Source organism: Notechis scutatus, chromosome 3, assembly GCF_049901735.1.
Source record: "Notechis scutatus isolate UNSWTSFEM ecotype Mainland chromosome 3, rNotScu1.2, whole genome shotgun sequence".
Classification (NCBI taxonomy): Eukaryota; Metazoa; Chordata; class Lepidosauria; order Squamata; family Elapidae; genus Notechis; species Notechis scutatus.
Genome location: NC_142011.1, coordinates 61,184,768 through 61,190,809, shown reverse-complemented (window position 1 = coordinate 61,190,809; position 6,042 = coordinate 61,184,768). Strand labels below are relative to the sequence as shown.

General features: G+C 37.7%; 1 long non-coding RNA gene across 1 annotated transcript; it reads left to right on the top strand.

Annotated features, from left to right (window-relative positions):
- The first annotated feature begins 3,464 nt into the window (after positions 1–3,464).
- LOC113411002 (uncharacterized) lies at positions 3,465–5,707 on the top strand. Its single transcript, XR_003370721.2, has 2 exons — positions 3,465–4,178; positions 5,297–5,707. It is a non-coding gene; the product is annotated as an uncharacterized LOC113411002 (long non-coding RNA).
- The last annotated feature ends 335 nt before the right edge of the window (positions 5,708–6,042 follow it).

The following is a 6,042-nucleotide window of genomic DNA, read 5'->3' as shown; positions in this document are numbered from 1 at the left end:
TTGAATTTTTTATTTAAAAAATCAGGCAGGCAGATTGAGTTGCTCACAGAATCATTCAGTGATCTATCTAGCTGCCATCGGCTAGCTCAGTCTCTCAAATTTGCTTGCCGTGAGTCTGCACTGAATTTGCTTGCAAACAAACCTTCAGTCCTAAGGGAGGTTTGGCTGTGCTTAGCTAGAAAGCAAGAAATCCAACCATTTCCTGCTTCCTAGCTAATCTAAGTCTCGGCACAGCAGAACAGATGATGGTCAGAAAAAGGAAAAATAGCAACTTAGCAGACAAGTTTGCCGGGTAAGGAGTGAGTGGGTGGGGAGTGAGTGGGTGGGGAGGGTTCCCGCGGGCCATGTGGGCTGAGCAGCCTGGATTAATTGCTTTATGGGGGTGCTCTGGGGGTGAGATTTCTCTGCGGCCCACCAACATTTTATCATGGCCCACCAGTGGGCCGCGGCCCACCAGTTGGCGACCGCTGCTCTAGAGTAATGGATTAAAAAGCCTAAAATGTTTAAGTGCTGATTCTGGATAGTGTTCATATAACCAGCACATATCTTTATTATTTATTTATGTATTAAGGTTATATAGCTGTCCATTTCACATTTGTGATTCTTAATACTGATTGTTATCAGTGAAATCACAACAATGTCATGGGCACAAGGATGACACTATTATAAGAACTGCTAGGGCATAGCAGTGCCGTGGTGAGGTGAGGATTGTTAGTGTTTAGGAATGTGAACTGAAACAGATTCACTGAGACACACATTCTCCTTTATAATAGACCCAGAATTTCATGCTTGTTCAGAAAGATCACGGGTTGATCAGCATTCATTTATGAGGTTGTTATTTTAGAGGTGTAAAATCCAAAACTATCGATCTAGACCTGCTGATGATCTACAGCAGGGGTCTCAAACTCATGTCATCATGGTGGCATCACATGAAGTATTGGGACTTTCCCCCCCTTCATTAAACCGGGGGTGGGTGTGGCCAGCACATGATGCATTCATCCTGTGGGCTGGGAATTTGACAGCCCTGATCTACAGCATCTTAACTGGAGCTCATCTGCAAGTTACATAATCATTATTATGTAAATAATGTAACAGTTAAATCATTATATAAATAGATAGTTAAAAATTGTACAACATGAAGTATATCTGTTGAGCTTTTTTCAAAGAAAGAAAGAAAAAAAGAAAGAAAGAAAAGAAAGAAAGAGGAAGGAAAGGAAGGAAGGAATAGAATGAATGAATGAATGAATTTATAGCCACAACATTCTTTGTATCTATAAGGCTTGCTTTGTTTTGTTAAACAGCAGCCATCACAATGACCATTCATTGGTTCAGTACAGTAATACTGAGAGCAGACTAGTTTCTCTTAAATTTAATGATTAGATACTTCTTATCTAGTGTGAGAAGGTCTAAGATCCTTTCAAAACAATTAAAAGCCAAAATTAAAAACAAAACAAAACATGCAACCTGTATGGACTTGAACCGAGATATATCTGCTAGTTAAATCATCTGAAATTCTTATGTAAGAAGAAGGAATGTGGAAAAACAGTGGAAGTCAAGCACCTATCACCAGGAACTAGAACTCAGAATATCTCTTTCCATCTATAGTACATTATGGAGAAAGCATAATTATCACCCCTTTTCTACTAGTGAACTGGAGAAGAATTGGAAATACGAGTGGTTTTCTTTGGTGGTTTTCCAACAATTCCACAGCCAGCCAAATATTGGGCCAACCCATTCGACAACCAAATTGTTAGTAGACAATAAGAATGATCAGTAAATCTAAAGGTCTTGTTTGAAATGAGTATTGGTGCCAGTTCATATTTTCCGAGTAAGCAGTTTCTGGAAATAAACTTGTTCAGGTTGATTTATACAGCAAATAAGGAACGTTTGGGGAAAAAAAAGTCCAGTTTGTTTCTAGAGTCCAAGGGTAATTTTCATTTGTGTGTGCATTTTGGGGGAAGAAAATCCTACCTCTGGATTGCATCCTTGGAATCACATGAATTTGTAGTTTGTGCCATAAGTCAGCTGGTTAAAAGAAGTTTCCATTGCTCTGCGTTTCAGTTTTAAAGTTTGAATCTGGCATGTAATTTGATCGCAACATTCCAGTCAGCGCCTGTGTTGGTAATTCAGCTAATCTTCATTGGAATAAGTGCTGGTTCTTCACTGGACCAAATCAGCCTTTTGCTGCAGAAAGCCAAAGTTTTGCAATTTCTGATTATGATTCCTGCATCTCATGGAAAGTGCTCTGAGAACAACCCAATAAAACAGTAAAATAAATCAAGCAATCATTTACACATACCCATTATATCATAATTATTATAACAGCTTTTGATAGTATAAAAGCAGGACTGGGACTGGGAAAGAACATAACAGATAGAGGGATGTTAGTAATAAACAAAACATATACTGTAGTTGTAAGGTTGTCTGTTTGACCAAATTGTATGAAATATGCTATTTATAGTATTTCTTCAGAGGTAATTAAAGCAGCCGATCATAGATGACTAAAAGTAGAAGTTTTGTCTGCAGAACAACTTTCCCCTTCTAGGGGTTCAGATAGTGTTTACTTCATTTTGATTCTTCAAAATTGTCAAATGACAACTTCTTATTTTGCCATTCATGGTAGAATTAGAGGATCTTTCCACAACAAGGTTGCATTTTAGGGAGAGGATGAAGCTTGCCAAACTTTGGATAGGGGCAGGCATTCTGAAATTGGGGATTTTCTAAGATTAATCTGTCTCCTTCTAATAACAGATGTCATATCTGTGCCAGGAGAGCAGCAGTAGCTCCTTCTGATAAATTACAGGCCCAGGAATTCCAACCATCGGAATAAGGAAATTACTGACTTGCTGAGTTTCTTACAAGAATACGTGTCAAACATAGGTCTCGGTTTTTGCTCAATCAGAGCTCTAGAAATGGTAAAAAGAGAGAAGGAGAGGGAGAGAAAGGAAAAAGGAAGGAGCACAAAAGCACAAAACTTAAAAAAAATCAAGATGGCAACTGTATCTGCAAGATGGAAGCCCTGTCCCTGCATGATACATAGACGGTGGTGGGTGCAGTAGTTAGAACGCAGATTGACTCTGCTCACTGCCAGGAGTTCAGTCCTGACTGGCACAAGGTTGACTCAACCTTCCATCCTTCTGAGTTCAGTAAAATGAAGAGCCAGATTGTTGGGGGCAATTGCTCTGTAAATTGCTTAGAGAGGGCTATAAAGCACTATGAAGTAGCACAAGGGTCTTCAAACTTGGCAAGTTTAAGACTTGTGGACTTCAACTCCCAGAATTCCTGAGCTAACATGACTGGAGGTGGAATTCTGGGAGTTGAAGTCCACATGTCTTAAACTTGCCAAGTTTGAAGACCCCTGAAGTAGCATATAAATCTGCTATTGTTATAAAAGGTGTGGGGCATCAGTCACATAATTGCATTTGCTATCTTGATTATTTTGACCTCTCCACCTCATAGGTGCTACAGTACATCTGAATGCCACCATTGGACTTTTCCAGGCAATAGTTTCTCTTCCTTTATTTATTGAAAATGAAGAATCCAGCAGATATGACATACTTTGTATATTTTGCAACTGAGCCTTCTTAGTGGTGCCTCTCTTTTATGGAATGTCTAAATTATCAGTTCTCTGCTGGGTTCTCCCAGAGATATAAAACATGGCTGTCTGACAGCATTTGAGAAACTCTAAGGTTTGATCTTATGGGTAATATTGCTATTGTTTTTCTTGAGTTTACATAGTTAATACTTCGATGTTTTGATTGCTTTTTCTGATTATTGTACACTGTTTAGAGCCTAACAAATGGGAGGGATGTAGAAATTTTAATAAGCACGCAAACAAACAAAAGGACTAGAATCTTTATGGGGAAAAGATTCAGATTTAGTTAGAACTATGATTCAATCCATAAGATTTGCCTTTCTCATGAATATGCATACTCAAACGACCTTTAATGGCATATATGAAAAACAAACAAACACCAAACTGCTAATGAAAGCAATACTGAACGATGCTGCTTAAGCAAAATATCTCTCTGGAAGTTTGGACAAAATGTATTTTAAATGTTTTCAATAAAATTAGAGATCTATTTCACTCACATCATATTTCTGTAGGATGCTGTGCTTACCTGATTCCCTGAATGGCTGGGCAGAGATGATTGTATGCCTCGGTGCTTAAAATTCAGGTAATTAAATCAATTTTTGATTCTACCTTGAAAGAATGATGTGCAGATGAACTCTCTGTGAATTGCAAATTGCTTAAAATGCTAAAATTAAAGAGCAAGTCTCAGTTTCTTCTTGATATGGATACTTTGTGCCTTGAAATGATTTTATTGTATAATTGGGCCAAAGAAAATAAACGAACAGCTATTTCTTTGGCTTGGAAATGGCTTAGAATATTTTTTTCCCTAAGTTCACCAGAAGTAAAGAACATTGTATGAACATTGGTATGTAGTTTCATAAAATGAAGGTCTGTGTTCTATGTTTTCATTGTTTTATGACTTCATTTTCCAAAAAAAGAGTGGCTCTTTAGCTTATATCATCTAACATAATACAGAAATCAACTTTAATGACTCATTATTTAAAGTTCTTGGATTAAGGAAAATAAACACTTGATATCACTTTTTTGATGGTTTACGTCACAGGGAGACTGTCCTGTTTTCTTGATTAAAGAATTAGACTAAGGGCAGAGGTTCTTTCAAACTATCCAAATCTTTTAAAAATCCCAACTCACTTTGAGATATAAGTACAGCAAAGGAAAGGAAAGAAAAAAAAGACATCCCATAGTGATGATTCTACCCCTTTCCGTTTGATAATATCATCCATACTGGTCTATTTTGCCGCAAGAAAACATTTGAAAACCTTTTCATTTAAACTTTTGATTTCCAAAGCATTGGGTCTAATGCCAAAGTTGATCCCAGTTTCCCATAGGATTGGGATGAATGGGGTGTTCCAGAGCTGGACTGTTCCTACATAGCATGTTTTACACATGTCTGGGAATAAACACATTATGAATTCTTCATTATCCTGTTGCCTGTTTCCAACTTGTGTATGAGGCACTGTACTCATTTATTTTGTCATATGTTTCAGTTCATTGCTCCAATTCCACACTTATTAGAAAAAATAAAGATAACATTGCATCACAAGGCAGCTCTGCTCTGAGATAATGTGAGGCAGCTTCTCCAGGGACATTTTCTGTAGATGTTTGGGGAAAGTAGTCATAGTTCTCCTGTGGCCTTGTCTTTGTTTTTCTGTGGAATACAGAAGTGTGGATAATATCACCTGCTTTTGTCTTCTCACCTAGACATGGTTGCCCTCAGGTGAGGTGGAAGATGATTTCTGCCAGAAACCGGAGATCATTCTTGTTGGAAAATATACAAAGGAGACAAGATCTGGCATTCTGCCTCAATCATCAAAATATCACAAGATGTCTTTGGACGAAAGAAATGGAAAGCTTCAGAAAACAACGCATGCTTTTAAAAATTAATTTTAGAAGTGTTTATCCTTAAGTGCAGCAAAAATGTATCTGAGGAAAAGGCCAGTTGGGGTCCTTAAGGGATGCAGTCTGGTGTTGACAGCTCTATAATATGTCTTGTTCTTGTCAGCTCCAGAGATTGGAAATCTCAATCCTCTTAATAGTATTTCTGTTCCTGGTGCTAAGAGAAGATTAAAATGTTCTCATATTCATACTTCAATGAACCTCCTGTCATCAAAACTAGAGTAGAACTGAAACTGATTCTCTAATGCCACAATTCCACATATAGTTCTTCATGAAAAATACATCCCATTTGGTTCAGAGAGTCTTACAACATAATAAGGGACAATTGGACTGCAGACTTTGAAAACTTTTGGGATGGATGGACACGTCAGCACTTGGCTTCAAATAGGCATAAGATTTCATACTCATCCCCTGTGATACCTTTTATTTACACTGCAAGGAGACCTAAAACATATTTAAAGCCTGCTTTGGAGTGATTTTGCAGCACTGTGCTTATTTATTTTTCTGTGTTGGCTGTTAGTTTAATATTGCTGGCAGAACTGTAATAAGCA